Here is a 26623-nt window from a genome sequence, read left to right on the forward strand (position 1 = left end):
TTTGCGATCCCCTATTTGGTAACCACAAACACCTATGTACAAATACGTGTTTTACACACTTTGTGAGCCCCAGTGAGTTGCAAATAGACCTACCTCATGAATATTAATGTGGTAGATCTCGGTTTGCGACCCATTGGGAATCACAAAAATCACATGGATGGTGGCCTGCTGGGGTCAGCAGACCACCATGACTGTGATTGCTTTTCAATAAAGCTATTTTATTAAATGCAGGAGAAAACGGGATGCGTTTGAAAAGAAAAAATGAAAAGATTCCTATTCATTTTGTAAGAGTAGGCAGTGGTCCTGCTCTCAAAAAATTATTTACAAACATTCACATCCCTTGGGGACCCCTTCTTGTTTGCGCCTGTTTATAACCAGCTGAGTTTGGTGGTAAACTGTGAATGTTTTTGTGGTTGCATTTCAATCGCAAAGCATTCATACATGCCACTGTGATTCATTATTAGGAAAGGACGCCCTTCCTAATACCGAATCGCAAACTCAAATTGTGGGCCCACATGTACGGGCCAACCGAATAGGCTCGTTTGTGAGAAAAAAACATTTCCCTTTGCACAAATCCCTATTTTGCGAGTCGGTATGGAGTTAACGACTCGCAAAGCGGGGTTTGCAAATTTTAATTAGGAAGGGACGTCCCGAGGGTGTCCCTTCCTAATTGCGACTCGCAGGGGGATGTATGATTGTTTTGCAACTGTGAATGCAGTCACAAAACAATTGCAGTGAACACCAATATCAAATTGGTGTTAACCCATTCGCAAAGGGAAAGGGGCCCCCAAGAGACCCCTTCCTCTTTGCGAATGGGGGAGCAACCATTTTTTTAGAGCAGGCAGTGGACTCATGAACCACTGCCTACTCAAAAAATAAATAAACCTGTAACGTTTCATTTGTAGTTTTGAAATGCAGTCCATTTTCCTTTAAGGCAAACAGGCTGCATTAAAAAAATTGATTTATTTAAAAAGCAGTCACAGACATGGTGGTCTGCTAACCCCAGCAGGCCACCATCCCTGTGAGTTCGGCCATTCCCAAATTGGTCACAAATTGCGACCGGCCACATGAATATTAATGAGGTAGGCCCTTTGTTACCCATCTAGGAATCACTAATAGTGTCTCAGACACTGTTGTACATTTTGTTTTGTAATTCGCAATTAGCGATTTGCAAAGAAATCACAAATTGTGAGTCGCAAAACAAATGGTCGTACATCAGGACCGCGATTTAGTTACACATTACTGAATTGCAGTTGGGCCTTGGTACGTTAAAAAATGCCTTTTTGAGTTTGCAAATGGTCTGATTCTGTGAAATGGACCGTTTGTGAACGTAAAATAGCTTTGCACATCTGGTCCTAGATCACGATACTTCCTACCAAATGGACTTTAAATCAACAATCTCTTTAAATCTTCATGGCCTTGTAAATATGGACATCGCTCACGCATGCCACTGCATGAAATGGAAATTCCATGGGTGTTGTTTGGGGTGTTTCCATGCAACACCCATGGAACCCGAAGGAATCTGACACATTCACAGATTTACAAGGCTGGGAATGCATCACATTCCTATACCACCACAGGGGTGGTGGAAGAATGATGCAAGAGAGAGAAATATCTTCATTTATTATGGTGCTTACCTCTTTCTATGTGTGCTGCAGAATGCAGCACACATAAAAAGAGGAAAATACCTTTTGTGATTGTTTTTGTGCTGGAAGGTTGCCCTTACTGCACAAAAACAATCATCCTCACAACGCAGGCATCCTGTACCATGGTGTAAGGCTGCCTGCTTTAGAACTAGGCAGTAATTTGTGCACCAGTGCAGAGAGAGGAAAGAAAAGCTCTGCATCTTGTAGATACAGCACATTTCTGCCGTTTCCCAGTGGTGCAGGTTGGTGCAGCAAGGTACGTGCTGCGTTGCCCTGCACCACCTGCCACCTAAATGAGGCCCTTTGTGCCTCATGTATGAGGAAATGACACAGTGCAGTGCAGCCAGCCAGCTTGCTGTGCTGCACTGTCATTTAACAAGTGCAGGAATGTGGCGTATTCACTGAAATTCAAAGCATCCCTGTAATTTCCTCAGCAATGGTGCACAACCTGCTGCCAAGCTCCAATGCCGGCACCCTTGCACCATATAGCTACTCTATCTCATTTGGGCCTAGGGACACTAATCTAGGATGTACATTTTCTGAACAGAATGGCTGTGTCACACGACAAATAACTCATCTGAGAGGGGTCAGGTGTGGGTGATGGGAGGCGTATACACATAGGGACATGGCAAGAGAGATGTCTTTTGTGCCCTGCATGAAACTAAATTGCACCCAGCTGACATGGTGGGCAGGGCAGTGCACACAAGTGTCAGCTGCCATGGAAGGGACCAGTGGAACTCATCGCAAATAATCAATTGGAGGGTGGGTGATGTGAGAAATGTACAACACTGGACCATGTGTGTACAAACTAATCATTATGTGTGAGCATGATAAGACACTGCTACTGCTCTACATGGTAGGCGCTGACACTTCATGGCAAAATTACATTTGAATTGAACGGGGAGTCTGTGCATTCTGGGGAGATGGAAATTTTAATTGTAATTGTAACAGTATTTATATAGCGCATACTACCCCTGATGAGGCGTCAAAGCGCTTTTTGGCGAGTAGCACGCTACTCCGGAACCCAACAAGAATTAGTGATGGATTAGTATCGGGAAATATGAGTACAGTTTTAGTATAATTATGAGTTAATTTGAGCTGCGGATATGAGAGTTTGTTAGTTAGATTGAATGGAGTAATGGAGGGGTGGAGGAGGAAAGAAATCCAGAAGTGTTAATTGGGAGTATATCCCTCATTTACTCATCCCAAAGGCTTGGGATGAGTAAAGGGGGATGGAGGAGGGAAGAGTCTGTGGAAGGGTTAGGGAGATTATGGTAGCGGGGTGATATAAATGAGGGCGAATTTAGTGGGGTTGTTTGGGAGGTCATGGTAGTAGAGTGAGGTTTGGTGAGTTAGATGTGGAAGCGGAGGGAAGAGCTTTGGCAGAGTTATTTAGGAGATGAAAGTAGTAGAATGGATTTGGGATGAGTCAGAGTGGGAATGGAGGATAGATTGATAGAGACATGACATATGATGATGGATAGATAAGTGTGGTAAGATAAGAGCAGGGATTAAAAGATATATAGTATAACAACCCACCCAGGAGCCATGCAATGACCCACGAACATGCCAAGCACAGAACAATATACACACACACACACACATATATATATAAATATATATATATACACATATACACACACACATACATACACACATGAATACACACACATATGCACACATATATGCACATACAATACATAATTAGAACCATGGGTAAATATACTTAGACAAACAGGTTTAAAGAGTGTGTGTGTATTTTATTGTTATGACATAGTAGCGATACATATTTTCTAAAGAACTATACATAACTAGAAATAGACACAAAATCAGAAAATAATATTTATCAACATAGGCATATGCAGTCCATAGTTGTTTGAATATGGTGATTATGAAGGAAAAAGCCAACTCTTGAGTAGTTTTCTGAAGACAAGAAAGTTATCTGTGGCTCTTATAGTTGGGGGTTATGAATTCCATAGTTTGGCTTCTTGAACTGAGAAGGATGTGCCACCTATGGTCTTTTTCTTATTTGGTGGTGTTCTAAGGCGTGGTGCCAATCCTGAGCGGAGGTTTCTTTGTTGGATATATTTGGTTATTTTGTTTCTGATAAAAAGCAGTCCTGTTCCATGTACAGCTTTGTGGGTGATACAAAGCAGCTTGAAAGTGCATCTTCTGGCACCGGGTAACCAGTGTAGTGCTCTCAAGGCAGGGAAGATGTGGGCTTGTGGCTTTACATGTAATAGTAGCCTGGTGCTGAGTTCTGAATACATTGTAGTTTTTTCATAATAGATAGAGATGACCATGGTAGAAGCCATTGGCATAATCCAGTTTGGATAGTACAAGCGAGATAGTAGCTTGCACGTTGTGTGGAAATCCGAGGTGGGGGAAGATGCTTCGTAGAGTCTTCAAGGTGATGAAGCTTGTTCGTGCTAATTTGTCCACTTGGGCATTCATAGTTAACTTGGAATCCATGGTGATTCCAAGGTTTTTAAGTTCCTTGGATAATTGAGGAGGTGGTCCGAGATCGTCAGGCCAGACGCACAGAGGGTCATAACTTTGGTCATGTGTACTGCATGGTACCTACAAAAATACACATGGGCCACTGGGTCTGACTGTGCAATACTTGTGGCACTCCTAGGGAGGAATGGCAGTGAATAGCCCATTGGGGGACTACGACCTACATGCCATGTGGACTGGGGGGAGCATGTCTCATGGTGCCACATGTACAATTTGAAGGATGTCAAACAGGGATTTGACAAGGGGAAGCCAAGAAACACATATCCCCCACAAATCATGGGACCAATGGAGGAACTTGGGTTGAAGTGGGTGGGCCCACTGATGTGGGTTTCAGATGTAGGGACTTGCCACCAGTCATACCACCACTACATTATCGGGTGAGGCTCAACAATTGGGCCCTAATTCTAACCTTGGCGGACGGCGGAGGCCGTCCGCCAAGGTACCGCCGTCAGAACACCGCACCGCGGTCGAAAGACCGCTGCGGTGATTCTGACATTTGCCCTGGGCTGGCGGGCGGCCGCCAAAAGGCCGCCCGCCAGCCCAGGGCAAATCAACCTTCCCACTAGGATGCCGGCTCAGAATTGAGCCGGCGGAGTGGGAAGGTGCGACGGGTGCAGTTGCACCCGTCGCGTATTTCAGTGTCTGCTAGGCAGACACTGAAATACTTTGTGGGGCCCTCTTACGGGGGCCCCTGCCGTGCCCATGACATTGGCATGGGCACGGCAGGGGCCCCCAGGGGCCCCGCGGCACCCCCTACCGCCATCCTGTTCCTGGCAGGCGAACCGCCAGGCACAGGATGGCGGTAGGGGGATTCTAAGGGCAGCGGTAAACCGGTGGGAGACCGCCGGTTTACCCTTTCTGGCCGCGGCTGAACCGCCGCGGTCAGAATGCCCTGCAGGGCACCGCCGGCCTGTCGGCGGTGCTCCCGCCGACCCTGGCCCCGGCGGTCTTAGACCGCCGGGGTCAGAATGACCCCCTTGGTGTCTGAAACAAGTTATCATGTAGTACCACTGGGTATGGACATGCATAATCAACCTGTTGAAGGCATGTCTGAATGAATGTATAAGTTGGGTAGGATTACTCTGTGCCACTCATCAGTGTACCAAGAATCAAAAGTGGGTAATCTGAGGTGGTTTGAATGCATACAATGGAATGGGGCAGAGTCATATGATGTGTGACACTCTGCAGATAAAAAGCTCACACCAGAATATCATAGGGAGAATGTGAGTGAGCCAAACCACACAGTCGGACAGAAGCCCATCCCCTCAGAGCAGGCACACAGTGCCTGTGAGAACAATCCATTTATGAGTAAGTCTTGGGGAACTGTGCATCAATACCCATGCCCAACAGGTTTACGACACATCACTGTCCAACTCAGGGCCCCATGTATGAGGAAATTATGCAATGTGGTGCTGAAAGCCAGTTTGCCATGCTGCACTGCACCATTTTGAAAGTGCAGGGATGCGTTGTATATACCAAAATGCAACACATACCTGTACTTTCCTCTATGATGGTGCACTTGTTGCTTTCTAGCACAACACAGACACCCTTGCACCATGCTGTAGGGGTGCTTGCGTTGCAGGGATGAGTGCTAATTTGCTGAAAGGGACACTTTCTTGAACTTGAACAATCATGAATGTTGTCTTCCACTTTCCATGTGTGCTGCAGAATGCAGGAATCACTGAAATAGGAACAATGGGGATTAAAATGTAAAATGTCTACATTGCACCTCTTCAGTGCCACCCCTGAGGTTGTGCAGGAATCTGACACATTTCCAGATATCTAAATTTGGGACTGTGTCACATTCATTTGGATGCCTTGGATGTTTACAGGGAAACACTCACAGCAACACCCAAGGAACGTACCTTTTATGCACTGTAATGTGTGAAAGAGGTACACAAAACAGGGCAATGACAAGATACACCAGTTGGCGTGGTATGGTCTTGTAGATTAGGGGCCTTCACACTGTGTGATTGGAACATCAAATGCAATCACACTCCAGATGCGCAGTGTGCTGCTAGGTCCCTTGAAATCAGGGTTTTGAAGTGCTCCCTTGGAAACGTTGATTGTAAACCTGATCACTTCTGTCAACATCTAGCAGAGCTCAACATTAACTCACCTCCATGTCATTGCAGAGGATGACACCACACCGCCTGGCCAGCTGCCTGTCCTGGACTTCTCCAATGATATGGATGATCAGCTGCAAACCATTAATCTAGATACCAACAATAAATCCTGGGTGCAATAAAGAGCCCATCTCCGGTCGCAGGGAGGCTAGACAGTGTTGCAGTGGATCCAGATGAACCACCTAACATCCAACAAAAACTACCTGCCAGCTCAACCACAGCCCTGGACCTTCAGGACCCAGCACTTACATTCCAAAAAGCTGCAGTAAGAGTCCAGCAGGAGCTGGCAGATACAGTGTGGGTGGGGCTGGAGACTGTGGTGGGAACCCTAGAGACAGTCCTGTGGTGCCTCAGTCCAAATGAGGACAACTTGTCTTCCATACGAGGCACCAACTTTCCACTTCCCGGCCTCCAGCAGTCCCTGGCTGACGTCGCTGGTATCATGAAGTTGGGGCATTAGCAAATGCCCATCCCAAGTGCCACCAGCGAGGTTTCTAACAGGCTGGGACCAATACAGATGTCTAGGAGTCCAAGGAGAGGAAGCAGGACTCCCTCATTGCCACCTTGATTGTCCTTCATCGTGAGGTTGCTGCAGTGTTGCAGACCCTGCAGGTCCTCCTTGCTACTATGCAGCCTCATGTGTTCTACAAATGAGAGCTGCAATTGACACAGAATCCACATCTTCATCCCTTGATGTGTGTGCCTCCCTCTACTTCAGCACCTACAACACCCCTGTCACAGGAAGTATCACATACATCAGAGGATGAAGATGTGGAAGGAACATCTTTCACCAGGAAAACTGTCCGTTAGTTTTTCTCTTCAGCACATGGCCCTTTCTCCTTTGCTCTGTGCTAAAGATCATGCCAGTGTCAAAACACCTGGCACCATCCTCAATTGGAATCTCCCACTGTTGACCTCTTACATATGTGGACTGTCATTGTGGCCACTCTTCCCTAATGGCAATGTGGTCCTCCTCCTCACTAAAGTACTCCTCTCCTACACATGTCCCATGACATGCTCATCCCCATTGACTCTGTCTGGACATCCAATGGCTAAATACATCTGTTGGGGTTGTTGTCTCCTGGAATGTACATCAGTACTGCATGTAAATTATCACATATAAATATTATCACTAACTACAACATTGGTGGTGTAAGTGTGTCTGAAGCAGGAACAACATAAACATGTTGCATTGCGTGAAGTTCATACACTGACTGCTTATGAAAGGGATATCTGTGGATTGCAATCTGAGGCAAAGCCACACAGACTGAGTGAACATAGTTTAATAATATATTACGTTGATGAAAAACAGTTTTTGGGGTCCCTAACTATGTAATGTAACAGGTATCATGCAGTCATTGTGACAGCTGATGTAACTCACACCACAAGTGGCTGGTCTAAGCAAGGACAGTAGCAAAAATCTCACATTGATGTGACAACCAAATGATGCTAGTTTAAGTCTAGGAGGGGCAGGCAAAGTGTTTGAATAACAAATCCATTATTTAGGGTGAGTGAAATGAAAACAACATTTCACAAGTGCATGTTGAATGAAATATCAACACAAAGCAAGTGAACATGAATATCTGTAATGGGATGTGTATCCATTCACATCCAGATTGTCACTCAAATTGCTAAATGAAGTTTGTAGATAGCAGATGGGATCTCTTTGCCACCTTGACACATACTTGCCCATAAGGAATTCACCTTGTCATACGCCTCCAAATACTGCTTGCAAAGCCATATGCATGTACCAGTCATAACCTGTGCAGACATACTAAATCCTAGACAGTAAATCATGATGAAGACCATAATGTATGACACAATAAAATTTATATAAAACTATTAATTTTACACTAACAACTACCTAACCTATTCTTACCTAACCTACACTACCATAAACTACTTTAGAACTACAACTAACTTAACTTATTTTAGCGTATTCTATACATTTAATGTCGCATTATAGACATCAATCCCCCAAACCCCTTAAAACACATCTGTAGACAAGGACAACAGTAACTACAGCTATATATAAACCAGCTAAACATCTAGGCCTAAACAAAGATATATTGTTTGTGTTTTTTTATTTGTTTGTAAAGTACACAGGCCTAAAACATCACCACCACACGACACCCAATAATAGGAAGCCCCAAATAAAGTACCCACCCAGCACTGCACTCACTTTCCTAACACTAACTAACTAAAACCTCAACTATAAAAAGCCATATACAAGGGGAAGGAAGGTATGTCTTGGTTTGGACCATCCTGCTCCTCATTTCTTTATGACAGCAGCCTTGAGTTCTCGGAGACTGATGAGCACCTGGTCCTGTTTATGCTCCAGGTTTGAGATGCGTAGCGTCATGTCAGTGATTTCAGTCTGGATGTTGCTCTCCAAATCCACCCATAGGACTTGTGGTGGGGCCTTTGGTGTGGTTGGAGCTGTTGTGGTGGTGGTGAAGGTAGATGGATCTGCCCCGGCAGGCCCACCCCTGTCTGTGACCCATGAGTTGCCCTGTCAATGGCAGGTGGAGGTGGCTGTGTCAATGGTTGTAGGCCCTTGGCAAAAGGCACTCCAGGACCCTGATGCTCTCTCATGCTCATAGGTCTTTCCCATGCTCTTGAACGCCTTCTCACATGGCGGATGTGGCGATACTGTTCTGCCCTATTTTCAAAGTTTCTCTTCTGGGATCACGTTGCCTGAGTAAACAGGATGAATACATGTCATACCTAGGTCACTTGGGCAAAGGAACATCAATCATTCCATATAAATACTATCTGCAGACATCACATGATGCACATCACAAATCACAATAACAGCTTGGAGGGCAATGTAAACAGACATCTGTCCAATATCCATCATCTCCACATTGATTATGGGGCAGATATCAAGACCAAGTGAATATTGCACAATAGCAATGCCCCGTCTTGGAACATCTTTGAATGACCATGTCATTATTGACAATGGCTATGAAAAATACTGTTTTGCCATCATGTTGCATTGCTCATCAGTACTGCATAATCCATTGCCCTTGGATCCATTGGCATTTAGCAAAGTCATCTGAGCAAGCCCTGTAAGTTAGATGGCATGCCTCACAACATTATGCGCTTGATATGGCAAGGACACACAGCTGGACACATTCCTACATGGAAAATACATGTGCCAGATATCATATGTGAGAACGGAGTGTGGATATCTCACTCACATCACACAGAGATACATGAAACTACGCTCAAATCCACTCATGTACATACCTGGTGGGTTGCGCCTTGATTCCTAGCATACTCCCCAAGTAACTGTATGTGTCTCACTACACAGCACATTGCCTGTACATATAAGTGCACTCTAGCACTCAGCACAGCCATTTAATAGATGGGTGCATGCATGCCCTACATCTCATCTGCAAAGGGATCTTGAAACATTACATTACATTCAAACACACATTTCCAGATCTCTGAAGATGATGGGATAGCAATGTTGTCATACACAACAGAGAGTATGGGGCATCACACTACAGGAGTGCGGAAATCAACTCCAAATCCAAGTGTGGTACATTTACCACTGTCCTGCCAATCTTATGGCCCCATTAACACAGTCCTCAGTTCAGGTAGTATATGATTTACTGTGGTGTTCCTGTGGCACACACAGCATGAATATATTCTGCGAATCACAAATTGTCACACTGCATAGATGTGTAGGACCCTGTACTTCTGGCACATATTCTTACTGTCATCACTGTGGTTTAACTCATACACCATGTGTGGGCTAGCAAGGCACATCAGACATAGATTGCACCATTGAGTAACAACAGCCTATCTGTCCATATGACAAGCTTTACTCTGGTATACAGTGCCCTGCCATGTTCAGTTATGATTCAACTATCATATTTTCACAGATCCTGGCATTGTGGTCATTGTTCTTTGTTCAAAGCAGCATATTTGTGGACCCTCTGTTATAGCAATCGGATTTGTCAGAGGCAAAGGCACATCCTGGACCCAACCTCCACCTTACTGTCCATGCACATGTATAGCCTATGGAGTTTCACTTGTATACATACACATTGTACATGACTTTGCACACAGCATTTAACATCACATACAATCCTTGGACTAGCCATTACACATAAAGGATGACACTCACTTGTAGCATCAGGTTACTGAAGCGTTCCACCTCTTCTGTCATGTACAATTTGGGTCCACCTGCAAGACACAACATGAGACATAGCACTGTGAATGTTGAACACTGAGCACTGTGGTCAAATATTGCACATTGCACATGTCTTGCAAATGACCATCATAGCTTTATGGTTGTGGCAATTCAAATGGGCCATTGAGCATGTATCAATATCATACTTTGGTAGGCTAGGATGATATGTATAGATATGTGACGGTACCATACATACATGTCTCAGGTATATAGTGTGAGAGTTTCAAATGACTTACTATCCCAAGTTGTGTCAAGGCTATTTGAGTGTAGTGGCATTGTGCACCTATATGACTTACAGAACACACTCAACATTGACTAGCAATACTCCTGCCTCACTCTTGTTATTGGACCTGGCTTTTTGACAGGGTCATCCCCAAACTTTTTGCCTCCTTCCTCCTATTTCTTCTGACCTGTTGTTGGCTTTTTACCTCTGGGCACTTTACCACTGCTAACCAGTGCTAAAGGGCATATGTTCTCTGTGTAAATTGTACTATTGGTTGGTTTATCCATGATTGGCTATTTCATTTACTTGTAAGTCCCTAGTAGAGTGCACTATATGTGCCTAGGGCCTGTAGATTAAATGCTGCTAGTGGGCCTGCAGCACTGGTTGTGCCACCCACTTCAGTAGCCCCTTAACCTTGTCTCAGGCCTGCCATTGCAAGGCCTGTGTGTGCAGTTTCACTGCCACTTTGACTTGGCATTTAAAAGTACTTGCCAAGCCTAGAACTCCCCTTTTTCTCATATGTCACCCCTAATGTGTGCCCTAGGTAACCCCTAGAGCAGGGTGCTGTGTGGGTAAAAGGCAGGACATGTACCTGTGTAGTTTATATGTCCTGGTAGTGTTGTAGTGTGGTTAGTTTTACGTATTCATTGCGCTTTAGCTTCAGGCTTTAGGCCTTTGTGCATTTTGCCCTGAATATATTTTATTCATTTGCTGACAGCTTAGAGCCTCTGTGCACTTTGCTCTACATGCTTTTATTAGGCTTCGTACTGTTATTTTCCAAATAGCCAGTTCTACGGTGTTGTTTTTTATTCATATCACACTGTTTTGCCTACTTCAGCACTGGAGTTCTCCATAACATATTTACTCTGTACTTCAGTCAAGGATACAGTCTGGTACATTGCCGATAGACGTGGTAGGAGTTTAGTCTTGGCATTCCTGCGTAGGGACATTTTGTGATCACGATGACATGTTAGTTATAAAATCACTTCCTTGTCCCAATACACGGAAGAGGGAGATTCCGACCAGGGAACCACAACTAGACGCTGACTGCCTCGTTGCAGATGCTGAACCAAGATCACAGGTCTTTGCTCAGGTATGAGAGCTGATGTCTCCACAGTGATTCTAATAGGCAAGCTAGAAGCTTAACATGCTGTGCTCTAAATAGAACAAGCAGAGGGAGAGTAGAAACTGTTAGACAATATGATAGCTTTGTTCTTATGTTTTACTCTCCTGGTGACTATTTCAATCCTACTGTGTTGTATCGTTCTGGTTATTGCGGCTCACGCCTTAATATCTAAAATACAGTCGTTTTATTAAAACATTATATAAAACTTATACTGTCTTTGTCATTTGTATATGAGATCATATTGTAAATAAGAGAGTTGGTTTGGATCTGAGTAACCACGACTTCCCTGAGAAGTTCCAAAGATGTCATGCGCTCGGCTGCCGAATTATTCCTTCCACATGGGAGAAATAAGGCACCGCTAGTCAGCCGGAGCAAAAAACGGATTTAGGGTGACAGAGTTCTTTACACGTGGGTCAGACTCAGTCCCCCACACCGTTATCGATCCTGCTGCCTAGAAATCCAGTAGTCTCATTTAGAATAATGAGAGCCCACACGACAGTGTAAAACTCCTAAATTCGTTTTTACACTACTGTGAGGACTGCTCCCTTCATAGGCTAACATTGGGGCTGCCCTCATACATTGTTGAAGTGGCAGCTGCTGATCTGAAAAGGAGCAGGAAGGTAATATTTAGTATGGCCAGAATGGTAATACAAAATCCTGCTGACTGGTGAAGTCGGATTTAATATTACTATTCTAGAAATGCCACTTTTAGGACGTGAGCATTTCTTTGCACTTAAATCTTTCTGTGCCTTTCAATCCATGTCTGGCTAGGTTTAGTTGACAGCTCCTTGTGCATTCACTCAGACACACCCCAAACAAAGGGTACTAAGCCTCACTTGCATACATCTGCATTTTGAATGGGTCTTTCTGGACTGGGAGGGTGGAGGGCCTGCCCTCACACAAAGGACTGCCACACCCCCTACCCTGGCAGACATGATTGAACTGAAAGGGGACCTGGTGCATTTCTTAGACACTCTTTGAAGTCACCCCCACTTCCAAGGCACAATTTAGTATAAAACAGGGCCTCTGCCCTACCTCATCAGACACTTGCTGGAGAAGAAACCTGAACCAGAAACTACATCCTGCCAAGAAAAACTGCCTGGCTGCTCAAAGGACTCACCTGTCTGCTTTCTCCAAAGGACTACTGCCTTGCTGTTGGCCTGCTGCCTTGCTGAACTCTTGTCTGGCTGTAAAAGTGCTCTCCAAGGGCTTGGATAGAGCTTGCCTCCTGTTCCCTGAAGTCTCAGGACCAAAAAGACTTCTCTTTTTCATTTGGACTCTTTGTGCGCCGAAAATTTCGACGCACAGCTTATTCCGCGGCGAGAAAAATGCCGCACACCGACGCTGATCCAGGCGACGCCTTCGGGGCGACCGGAACGTCGACGCACGGCCTCACAAGGACAACGCCGCCCAACTTCCAGAGAGGAAATCGACGTGATGCCTGCCATGAGAGCGAAACTTCGACACACAGCCCGCGGAACGACGCGCAGACGGAAAACAAGCAGGAGAATCCACGCACAGACCCCGGGACATCTGGTAATCCCCGCGACCCACAGAAAGAGACTGTCCACGCGCCGGAAAATGACGCACAACTTCCCAGCGTGAAAAATAATGACGCAAGTCCGTGTGTGCTGGGGAGAAATCGACGCACACACCATTTTTCCACGTATCTCTTCTTCTGCGGCCCTTTGCGGAGATTTTCCACTCCAAACCAGGTACTTTGTGCTTGAAAGAGACTTTGTTTGCTTTTTAAAGACTTAAGACCCTTTATATCACTTTTCAGTGATATCTTTACCAATTCATATTGCATCTTTGATCGTTTTCACCTGCATATGCCCAGATAAATATTATATATTTTTCTAAACACTGTGTGGTGTATTTTTGTGGTGCTATATTATGGTATTGTATGATTTATTGCACAAATGCTTCACACATTGCCTTCTAAGTTAAGCCTGACTGCTCGTGCCAAGCTACCAGAGGGTGGGCACAGGCTAATTTTGGATTGTGTGTGACTTACCTTGACTAGAGTGAGGGTTCTTGCTTGGACAGAGGGTAACCTGACTGCCAACCAAAAACCCCATTTCTAACACTTGTCATCACATGAAACATACAATAGTAGTTAGACATCCTCGTTCCCTCATTTCACATACATCCAATGCTAAAGGCCATCTCTCAGGTTGGCACATGTTGGCATATGTCCTGGCAGCAGACCAAATATAGAAATCGTGCACATTTCCTCAGGCTGCCCACAGCATATTTGGTGACATGTATACCATGGTGCTAACAGGGAAGTGTCAGGCAGGTATGCTAGGGACCCTGCTCTGTGTGGGTGCATGATAACCCAGAATTTGGATTCCTTTGTGTCATGCTTTGTCTATGAAATTACTGTTTTGGGGTGTGATGGCATTTGTGCCCTGACATATGTGAACCCCTGACATTGTGGCCCACATTTACAAGCCCAAATGTCACCCTGCACCACTAGAGCAACATTTCTGTTAAGTTTATGTGGCACAGTGTGGCAGGCTGTTAGACCTGGCATCTTTGGCTTTGTTTCCCCTAACGTTTTGCCTTTACTTCCTAGGTTGCTGCTATGTGCTGGACTCTGTTTTTGCTGTTTTTGTTACTCTGGGCACTTTATCTCTGCTGACCAGTGCTAAAGTGCACGTGCTCCCTATGTGAAATTGTATGTGTGATTGGCTTTTCCAAATTGGCATATTTGATTTACCAGTAAGTCCCTAGTAGAGTGCACTAGAGGTGCCTAGGTCCTGTAAATGAAATGCTACTAGTGGGACTCCAGCACTGATTGTGCCATCCACATGAGTAGCCCTGTAAACATTGCTAAGACCTGCCACTGCAGTGTCTTTGTGTGCAGTTTTTAAACTGCCAATTCGACCTGGCAAGTCTAATCACTTACCGGGCCCAAACCTTCCCTTTTTATACATGTAAGGCACCCCTAAGGTAGGCCCTAGGTAGCCTGATGGGCATGGTGCAGTGTGTGTTAAGGTGGGACATATACTGATGTGTTGTACATGTCCTAACAGTAAAATACTGCCAAATTCAGTTTTCACTGTTGCAAGGCCTATCTCTCACATAAGTTAACATGGGGGCTGCCTTTACTTTTTCTTAAAGTGCGGTTTCCCTTTGAGAGCAGATTGAAATGTGGAGTTTGGGGTCTCCGAACTCAAAATTTAAAAATACATCTTTTAGTGAAGTTGGTTTTTAGATTGGTAGTTTAAAAATGACACTTTTAGAAAGTAGGCATTTTCTTGTTTTAACCATTCTGTGACTCTGCCTGTCTGTGGATTCTCGGTCTGGGTCATACTGACAGTTGGGCAGTTTGTGAATTGCTTCTAGACAATGACACAAAGGGAGCTAGGGTGTAGCCTGCATATCCTGATGAGCCATTTGGGCTAGAGTGGAGGGAGGAGTGGTCACTTACACCTGAATAGGCTGTGCCTGCCCTCTCACAATGTGGTCTCCAACCCCCTGGTGTGTTTCTGGGGCCTAGCCTGGGCAAGGCAGGATCTTGTAAACAACAGAGACTTTCTTTCAAAGGCAGAAAGGGGTATAAGTATTGTACCCAAAACCCCAGACTTTAGATTTCTTCAAGATCTGTTTCTGGAACCAAGAGGAACCTCTGCCAAAGAGAAGAGCTGAGAGCTGAGGAGAAGTGCTGCCCCTGCCTGTGACGACTGTGCTGTTGCGCTATCATGCAGTTCCTGCTTCTGCCTGTGAAAGGGGAGAAAGACTGGATTTTGTGGTATATTCCTGCTTTAATCTCCAAGGGCTTGAACTGAGCTTGCCCCCTGTTCTGAAGACTCAGGGCCATCAAAGACTTCCTCTGCCAGCACCTGGACTCTCTGCTGAGACTCTTGCCCTTCCAAGTGGTGCCTAATCCAGTCCCTTGGCCCTTAAATGGAGAAGCTGGTGGAAAAACCAAGATGAACCAAGTAAACCTACTTTGGATGACTCCGGACTGACGCTGCTGGCGAATCCCGTAATGCTGCCTGCAACCGAAGCCGTGGTCCTCTCTGGAGTGTGACGACCACACAGGCCCAAAGCCGCTGCAGCCTCGCTGAAGTCCATGACTCCGTCGTAGTTGCCGCACCACGGCGTGACCGCTGGATTTCGACTCTGCTGGAAGTACGCGGATCCAACGCTTCACACTGACGCTGCCTTACCTCCACTACTCTGCAGCAAGGACCCGACGCCTCTTCATGACGCCTCCGCTCCTACATTTCGTAGCATTGGAACCAAAGCCACAATATCCGAAACTGTGCAGCAGCTTGTTTCCTCATTTTCACAAGGTACTGTACCTGGGGTCCGTGTGACTCTGTGACCGGCGCCATTGGTGTTGGACTGTTGGGAAAAACTCAGTCACGACGCCGTGATATCACCAAATTGCAGCATTTGTGTTTCTAAGCGCTATATTGAAGTTTAATATTAAAAAATTCATAACTTTGCCTGTGTATGTTGGATTGTTGTCCTTTTGGTCTTGTTTTGCTCAGATAAATATTGGCTACGGTTCTAAGTTGGTGTTGAGTCATTTTGTAGTGTTTTTACTGTGTGGGTTGGTACAAATACTTTACACATTGTCTCTGGGTTAAGCCTTTCTGCTCGTGCCAAGCTACCAAGGGGGTTAGCGGGGTTAATTGGGTTTTTTTCTCCTTTGCCCTGACTAGAGTGAGGGTCCTTGCTTGGACATCGGGTAACCTGACTGACAACCAAAGACCCCATTTCTAACATCATTATACCAAGACTCGTAATTCATCACACCTCAGGGGCAGCATCACAGTAGCCCAAAAGGAAAGAAAAACATGACTACTCCACGTTTTTCCTCTTCCTATGTGTGGTGCTTTCTAAAGCACACATAGATGAAGGAAAACACCATTGATGATTGTCTATGGACAGAAAGGTGTCACTTCCTGCACATGGACACTCATCCATGTCAACCATAAACCCATGCACCATGATACAAGGGTGCCTGCACTGGTACTCGTCAGCAAATTTTATGCAAGCACAGGGGACAAGGACAGAAATGTGGCATATGTCATAGTTACGGCACATTGCTGCACTTGTCGGGGATCCATGTTGGCACAGCAACACCAATTACAGCCCTGCCCTGTGCCCTAACTTAGTAAAGGAGGCGCTATGACCAGCCGACATCTGATTACAAGTGCAATACAAGGATCAGCCACAAAGAATAAGTACTTAACCATAGTTTGTGCAACCTCGATTCCCAGGAGGTCACATTCTCTGCTTATGAGGTCTGCCCATCGATGTTTCAGCTGGTGGGTTGACTTCTCCACCTCGAAGATCCACTGCATGTGAAAGTGGACCTTCCCCTACTGCAGCTTCTGTGCCTCTATCCCGTAGCCATGGACCACACTACTGCCCCTGGCCACTATATGTGGAAGGTAGTGGGTGACCAGCCATATAAAGCCCCCCAAGTCCCCCACACTCATGCCACGGGTCCTTCCCTTCCCCGACATGTCCCAACCCAAACTCACAATTAACTGGCTGAAAAAAGAAAAACCCAAACTACCCCCAACTACACCAACAGATTAATCTACACCAAAGACAAACACCTGACAATACATAGTAACATATGACCCAAAATACAAATACAGACATCAGGAACACAACAGGGACAGCAGACAGCACAGAGGACTCAATGGACAGCACTCCTCATTCCACCAACAGCACCACACAACCTCTCCCAAGCACAGACACAAAGACTGGCTGATCCATTACATCACTACCTGTGCTGATGTGGCACATTTTGAGCCAAGCACCATGAGTAAGTTCCGACGTGTTGCATGGAATACATCAGTTTTGGCAGACGCAATGGGTTACAAAAACACTCATTGGGACAATGTGGCGATTTTTTGGATGCAATGACTGAAATATGTGTATATATGTATGATCTAATGTGGAAATCATTTTTATAGTCATATGGATTGTTATGTTGCCTGTGAATAGTTGAGTTTTTACACTCTCCTCTCTTTCCATGTATTCAATGTATGTTTTGTTATTGTACATGGGCGAAAGTTTATGCATTACAGGGCTCACACCGCCTCCTCTTTAATAAAATCATAACTCTCCTTCATAACAGGCTAGGAGGCTTTTCAATTTTATTACAAGACAAAGGCTCATACTATGCATTCTATGCATGTTCACAACAAACCAACCTCTGTCATAGCTGCCTGTTGCAAAGGCTTGCAGAGAAGGTTTCAGCAGATTTCAGAATATCCTCTAAACTGGCTCCAGCTTAAAAAGTTTTAGATGCCATTGGTCCTGTACCTAAATGTTCACCAAAACCTTAATAATGTCATAACCCCCTTAACTCATCTACTTAAAGTAGTTGACATCACATGAGTAAATGGTTTATGCAGGACTAACAGCAACTGAGGTGCTGATGTCCTCATCCCCTTAGCTGCCTCTACATAATGATTAAAACATTTCATCACACACACCTTTCAACGTAATGGGAAATGTGGGAAATGCACATAAGTGGATGCATTTTTTCTATGTCTTGTGATATTAATATGCACACCATCTGGAGAAAGCCTTGTCTCAGAAACATCCAAACTCCTGACATCAGACACCCTTCTAAAAGACACTAAGCATAACATTGTGGACATCTTAGCAGAGAGTAACTTATGGAAAACTATATCATTATCACCATATGTTTCAAATTAATTTCACAATAGATTCAGATCCCATACAGTTGAATGCATGGGTGTAGGAGGTTTCATGTATCTCACTCTGTTCATCAGTCTACATACCAAAGGATGTCCCCCCAGTGGCTTTCAATCCACCTTTTCATGACCTGCTGATATGGCTTATCTATACCCAACAATTGGTCTGTACTATTTCTGTCCTGCTGCCAATGAGGCTAGGGGATTCATAACTATCACTACATTTGCTGACACTAGATCTTCGCCCTGTTCCACACACCAGATACTCCATGCTCTGCATGTTGTCCAATGTTCAAGGAAACGTTAATATATTAATGTATTGTGAAGCTAAAGGTCTTTAGAGATCTGAGAAACCTGAGATATTTCATGTGACCAAAGCTAGCCTGTCCTGACTAAAAAGGCTGTGGGTGTTTCTATAGAAAATCTGCTGGAATAACAGGAACATAATTGCACAATGAACTGACAACTCTAGGAGAATCAGGAGTCAAGGTTGACTTGTCCACAACTGTGTAATCGCCACCACCCTTACTAACTGTCTGTGAATCTGGGCCAGACATCTTTAAATCATTACAAAAGGAGGAAAAACATAAGGAGTCCCCCGCACCTCAATTCTGGAGAAATGCATCTGTAGACAGAGCCCCCAGATCTGGTCTCCAAATGAAACAGCTACCAAGTGAATTGGGCTCTGTGCCCCACACAGCAGCAGAGCTCTTTACTCTCAACAAACCAAACCTCACAGACTCTTCAGATTAGCTATGAATAAACACTTATTGCAACCCAAACACACAAACATATCTTTAGCAGTAAGAAAAGGGGCTGAGTTTATGGTTGATGGCCCTTGTATAATGGAGACTTAATTTATTCTGCTGATTGTCACTTCATGTGCAGAAACTGCCATGTGGGATGTATGGTTCTTTGGAGTGTTGTGAAATGAATAGTGAGAGATGAGTCTGCATAATATGAGCCTTTATCTTGTAATACAATTGAGTACAAATCAATGTTGTATTATTTACCCTGCATATAGTCTCATGTTGATATGATTGTGATGTTACTTCTGCCTATGAGTGATTCGTAAAAGCTGTCAATATTTCCCTAAATGTGTAGTAAACCATTACTTTACGCTTCAAACTTCTGAACAAATGAACTCTTGAGCTGAAGCAGTGATCTAGCCGCAGCCCAGGAGTGGACAGATTCTGGAACCTTTTGGAAATACCTAATATGGCACTATCTTACATGCAAATAATAATGTTTCTTGTGGGGATATGTAATTGCTTTCTTGAGGAGCGATATATGATTGCATTATTCAAAGCATCAAAATCTGTACTGTTTAGAAGATCATAGTTAGCTATGCTCTTAACCTCAGAGGTGAGAAATGGAAGGATATTCTTCATTAACAGAGCTGTAGAATGGTCCCTTATGAGATTAGAGGTTTGGTTTCCTTAGCAATGTGTCCACTTCCACGTCTAACAGGTTTTTTAAGGAGGAGTAAATAAGGGGCAAAGAAGGAGGGATATGTTGTTAATGAGTTGACCAAGCTGAGTTATTGATAATGGAAATAGGAATATTAGGGATTTCAAGCTCAAACAAGTCAGCAAATTTCCACCATGCTGTTGGGATGATTGGGGTGTGCTATTCAACATTTATTTTAGAAGTGAATATTTTTTTTAAAACAGTTAAATATATTAATTGATAGGTCTGGTGCCTTGTTAATGCATATAGTGCCAGATGTACAAAGAGTAGGAATAGTGATCTTATTCGAATTGGTATTTGGAAATCACTATTCCTTATGTATGAAACATTTTGTTTCATACTTGCAGTTCCTAATGGGTCACAAATCGACCTACCTCATGAATATTAATGAGGTGTGCTGCAGTTTGCCACCTATTAAGAATGTCAGCCATCACAGGGATGGTGGCCTGCTGAGGTCAGCAGCACAATGTCTGTAATTGCCTTTGAATAAAGTTTTTTTTAATGAAATGCAGCCTGTTTTCCTTAATGATAAACAGAATGCCTTTCAACAATAAAAAAATTAAAAAAAAATAAAAAATTACAGGGCTCACACCATGCATAGGGCAAGGGTTGTCCCATGCGCCAACTATGTGTTGCACCTGCTTAGTTTACCCCCAGGGATGGCATCGACTTGCCATGGGATATGGGCTGCACACCCACATCCAGGATTACACAGACGTCTGCCAATATGTGCTGTGTCCCACAGTGCAGACAGTAGGCTGTCAGGCAGTTATGGGGGGGTGGCGGAATACAGTCTCCAGTGCAGGCAAGTGTTGTGATAGCACGTACGCATGTGTGAAAGGATATGTGAATGGTGCAATTTGCTCATGTTCCCCCTATCCAGGGGCCTGTCATCAGGGGACACATTGCCAGTTTGCCTACGGAGATTGGCTCTGCACATGGCATCACATACTACATACAGCAGACAGTCAAAACCTTCTTGTCCTATTATCTAGTAGGGCTTATAGGTAGTTTGATTCCCCCTTGCCCTATGATTTGCTAGGAACTTACAGGAGTCTGTCGTTGGCAGCTGTTCTTGTAGTAGTAATTTAGTTTACTTGTACCACTTCTGCATATGCCTTTTATTCAGAGTAGTGGGCCTAGGCCTGGTTAGCAGACCTGGGTTACAGCCAGGGTCAGTGACCAACATTTTCAATAAGTCAAATTTGGTTATACAGTATATGCAAACAGGATGACTTTCTCACACTGTGAATGAGCAGGTCATTTGGCTACAGACTGGTTGTGATGATATGTGCTATCTCACATAGATACTGTTTTTCTTGTAATCACACTCTTCTGACAATGTGTGAGTCATTCACACATGCACCACACATGTGAGTAGTATATGGAACCTCTGCAATGTTACTGCTATTTATGTTACATCTTGTACTTGCTCCCCATCTTCACCATCCTCATTATCCCGTTCTTCATGCTCCTCATTGCCATTGGGCCATAGGAGATTATGCCCTGCACATGTATTCTGCACTTTGCATCACACTAATATTGGTTTAGTTGCTCTTGGTGGCAAGTAGGCTAATTTGTCCCCAAACATTCCCTGACTCCCAAACTCTGGAAGTTCCCTCCACAATGTAGCAGGTTGTGTTTAGAACATGATTATGAATCTGCTGATTTTACATATGGGTGTGCTTGTGAGGAGTAGTCACCAATAGCTGCAGTCTATGTCCTTTGTCAAGGTGTACAGTGAGTAGTGATGGATTGGGGGAATGGTCATTACAGCTAATGGTCCCATATACATTAAAAAGTATTTCTGTGTCCTGATGTACTCCGACGTATTGGCAACAGCATGTGACGTGCTATGCCATTGGTTGGTATCCATGCAAATTGATCACATATTTGTCGGACACTTTGCTTCACATACAGGTGTACTGTAGTCTGTGATACACTTACTATTTGTCATAAGTGTGAAATGTCTATGTTGTCACCAGTGCCATGACTCTTTCACTCATTGAGTTGTCACATATCTCACACTGAGCCACTGTCGCAGTGTATGTCTACTATTTACATACGTTGCCATTCAGTTAGGCCCTAGTGCATCAAATGGTGATTCGTAACTATCCATTTTCTTTTTGGACTGCCAATTCATTCTCAGGTATGTGTATTTTCAGTTCAACATGTTTGTTAGACAGGCAATGAATACATTACACACCACTGTTTTCAGTATTCAGTTCATTGCCTCTGGTACTTTGAGGATGATGACAGTGTTCATACTTGATTGACAACTGTTGTGACCTACATAAGGTTTCCTGGATGTGAGTGTGTTATTTTTTTAGTAGGACTGTGACAGACATTCCAAGGCATATGTTAGATTGACTCATTTATTTACATGTTTGTCAGTCATGCCTTCAGTTACATGTGCTTAGGTGAAGAAGTTCTGCATGATGTGTGCACGTCTTTTTACTTCTGGAGATCAGGTTGATGTGGTGGCTCATCCTCCTCCTCTTCCATAGGTGCCTTGTGTTCTTCGACCCAGGGGACAGTTGTTCTGACAAACATATTGTGCAGTATTGCACATGCCAATATAATGTTGCAGACCAAGGGGGGGAATACTGAAGTCTGTCACCCAAAACGTCCAGTCAGTGAACCCGCCCTTGTGTAGACCAAATGACCGCTCAACGACGTTTCTGGTACCACTGTGTGCCTGGTTGTAAGCCTTTTCTGCCTCAGTTTGTGGGTTTTAAAATTGTGTCATGACTCACTGTTGGATGCCATATCCTTGGTCAGCTGAAATGTAAAACCATGGAGCAACAATGTAATTGTTTAAGATTACTGTATTTGTATACATCCTGCCCATGTGTGTCATGTGTATTGGTTTTATCATGCACTTCTCCCAAGTATGACCACATGATATGTTGGTCATGCCAGTGTACCGCAGTGTGCAGAGGCCTGTTCACTCACTGTTCATTCACTTTCGGCAGCACATTTAGATAGTGGCTAATTCCCATTGCTCAAGTCCACTCAATGTTTTGTGTTCACAATACATGTGTGGTGAGACATAATGCGGATGTGAATTATTTTTTGTTGGCACAGACACATGTATAGGTCCATGCTCATCCCCAGATGTTGGTGTTGCCATACATTACATTTATCCATGCCTTTGATTGTCCTACATTATCCATAATAGTTGGCATGATGCCATCCACACGGTATGCACTCACACATCCCAACTGAGTGACATAATGTGACAACTGCCATTTCCCAATCAGTGGTTGCATGTCACAGTGGCCACATTGTGCCCAAATTATGCATACAACACGTGTATCCTGCCAATTAGTTAGTGGTCATCTGCATTTCAGTTACACAACTTCCTGTACTGTGCTACATCTCAAAGAAGGGGAACTAATACACAATACTTAAGGCCTCCTGCAGATTTGGTGACCATACAACTAGACTTACACACAAGTTAGCTAGCAAATACACATTGACACTTGCGTCAGGGGTTGTAGATGTCCTTCTTTGCTTTCAGGATAGAATTTGTGTATGTAGATGCACCTTCATGCCAGGGCTGCTGCCTCAGACGCATGGTAAGTGATGTTTGTGTAGAGCAAGACACTCCACACATGTGAGATGGGAATTATTTTACATACCATCTTAAATTTGCACAGTTACATGTCACCTGCCCATGGGCCATGTTTTGTCAACTGGCACCTAGGGCCCCATTTACGGGGCCCATGGCACAGTACAGCACAACTGCCTTGCTGTACTGCCATGCACCACCAGGAAAGGGCATGAATGCAAGATCTACAAGATATGGGGCCTTTCTGTCCTCTCCCCCTGCAGTGGCACACAAATTGCTGCCTAGTGCCAATGTAGGCACCCTTGCACCATGGTGGATGGGTGCCTGCATTGTAGGGATGATTGTTTTTGTGCAGGAAGGGACACCTTCCTTGCCAAAAACAATCATATGAGGTGTTTCCCTCTTTCTATGTGTGCTGCAAAATGCAGCACGCATAGTAAATATATTTATCCCTGCATCACTCGTATGCCACCCCTGAGGTGTCTTAAGTTTCTACTACATTCCCAGCCCTGTAAATCTGTGAATGCAGCAAGACCTTCAGCTCCCATGGGTGTTGCATCTGGAAACTCCAAGCAACACCCATGGATCGCCCGTTTTAGTTAATGTTATGCTTTGAAGGTGTCCACATTTACGAGGCCAAGAAAAGCCATGCAAGGTGGCTTTGCATGGCCTTGTTAATATGGAGTGGCACACTGTGCAACCAGAGCGTGAGTGAAATGTGCCTTCAGTGGCTCATTGTGCCAGTAGGGACTTCTACATGAGGCCCATAGTCCCTGATTTGTGAGTCATGATACGTCTGATGGACCATGTGCATTGCATGTGACCAACCCCCAGTGCACTTGGTACACCTCCCTTGCACGCAGTGATGTTGGGCAGATTTCCTAGATGCCATGCATGGCTGTGTGCTTTTACATCATGCATCATCTGCAAAACTGGGTTGAGAAGTGTTCACCTGTGAGTCAGGGTGTTTTGTATTACATATGTGGTCTGGAGCATGGTGCATATATGTGTGAGAGGCCTCGTCCTGCAGTTCCTATCCATGCAGACAGACAGTTATCTGTGTATTGTGTCGCCCATATCTATTTGTTGTTGCATCAGTTATGGTACTTGCTGTTTGCTTACCTAAGAGCAGGCCATTTCCATATTGTCCATCCTGGAATCCCTGGTTTATGATGGACTGCAAAAAGATGTAGGCATCGTGTACACTGCCCGGGAATCTGGCCACCACATTCAGGATCAACCCACGATGGTCGACGATGGCCTGTACATTCATTGAGTGGGTGTGTTTCCAGTGTCCCTTTGCAGGAGGAGGAATGAGTTGCACATGTGTGCAGTCCATGGCACCCACAACATGCAGAAATCCAGCAATGGAATAGAATCCCTGCTATATTTCCTGCTGCAGTTGCTTGGTGTTAGGGAAGAGGATGTGGCGGGATGTGAGGCGGATGATGGCATCCAGGACAGGTGGGAGAAATTCTAAAATAGATGGCTGTGACACTCCTCTCATATGTGCTGTAGTGGTCTGGAAGAAGCCTGATGCAAGCATATGTAGCACAGACAGAAGGTTGGTCAGTGGTAGTATGTTAGCGAACCTGTCGGCCGTAGCCTGCAGTCTGGGTTCTATGAGGTGGAGTAGTTGGATGATGGACTCCCTGCGCAATCAGTAGAAGGTGATGACCTCTTCATCCCTGAGGGCAATCAGGGATGTCTGCTGGTGGTAGATGCACTCCCTTTTGTGGAGCCACTGTGGTGTGTGTGATGGTGATTGTGGAATTGTTGGTAGATGTGGTGGTGATGGTAGGAGTGGTCTTATTGGTGCCCCAAGCTGTAGTAGGAGTTAATCAATGTTGTCCTCCAGGTTGCCAGGGTGATTTGTATATGTTCTCCTTATGTCCCTGTACCAAAGAGTTATTTTAACACCTGGCCTGACCAGCTGTTAAAATTTTGACGATAGTCAGGCTTTGCATGACTTTTCCTAAGAATGGGTCATTTTTCAAAAAGCTTGTAAACACAGCAGTGTCGACGCAGCATCATTTTTTAAGAAGGAATGCCTACCTTGCATATTATTGTCAGTACCTGATGCAGCCAGATCCAATGCTACTGAAAACTGATGCGAGGGAGGAAAAAGTGACGCTAGAGCCCTCTGGTGTCACTTTGTAAATATGGAGTTGTTTTTGCGCCGCTGCTGCATCAAACAAAATTTGTATTTGTATTTTGTATTTATAAACCGCATTCCGGCCAAGGCATCGAAGCGTTACGAAGGTAAGGAGAAGAGCCCATAGAGTAAAGAGAAATTCAAAGGAGAACACTAGCGCAGAAAAAGCCATGTTTTGACCATCCTCCTAAAGGCTAAGAAATGTTGTTCCTTCCTGATAACCAGGGGAAGAGAGTTCCAACATTTAGATGCAGCCACTGTAAAAGCTTTGTCTCCCCATTTCGCTTAATAGGTGCGGGGGACCTGAATTCCTACCGAGCGGAGTTGTCGATTGGGTTTATACCAACATAGCCTGGAAGTCAAATGTTTAGAACCATTTCCGTGTACTGTTTTGTAAGTCAGACATAAAGTCTTAAAAATAATACGCTGGGACACTGGAAGCCAGTGCAGTTGTTTTAAAATGCTACTGGCCGATGCTGAACATGGGAGGTTCAAAATAGCCCGAGCAGCAGTATTTTGAATCAACTGAAGTTTATTTAGAGATGTTTTATCCAACTTAAGCATCAAAGCATTGCAATAGTCCAATTTGGATACGACCAAAGCTAAAGTCACTGTAATTCTCCATTCCCTTTGAAGGAAAGGGAACACTTTCTTTAGCATCTTCAGTGTCCAAAAACTAGTTTTAACAATGTGATTGACATGCGATCTAAAGGAGAGGCAATTGTCAAAAGTGACACCTAAATTTTTTGTAGCAGTAATAGGAGCTGGGAGAGTGCCACAGTCTATCGGTCACCAGCGAGAGTTCCACAATTCCTTTCCTGATCCAGAGTATAATATTTCAGTTTTATCACCATTTAATTTGAGCCAATTTGAGTTCATCC

At 44.5% G+C, this 26623-nt stretch overlaps 1 long non-coding RNA gene across 1 annotated transcript in view; it reads right to left on the reverse strand.

Annotated features, from left to right (window-relative positions):
* Window positions 1-8335: 8335 nt before the first annotated feature.
* Window positions 8336-26623, reverse strand: part of LOC138301982 (uncharacterized) — a 35348-nt gene continuing 17060 nt past the window's right edge. The window contains exons 2-3 of the long non-coding RNA XR_011205202.1: window positions 10428-10486; window positions 8336-8986 (exon numbers count right to left, since the gene is read on the reverse strand). This is a non-coding gene — a long non-coding RNA (uncharacterized lncRNA). The remainder of the gene's footprint in view (window positions 8987-10427; window positions 10487-26623) is intronic.

The sequence above is a fragment of the Pleurodeles waltl genome, chromosome 6, assembly GCF_031143425.1.
Source record: "Pleurodeles waltl isolate 20211129_DDA chromosome 6, aPleWal1.hap1.20221129, whole genome shotgun sequence".
NCBI lineage: Eukaryota > Metazoa > Chordata > Amphibia > Caudata > Salamandridae > Pleurodeles > Pleurodeles waltl.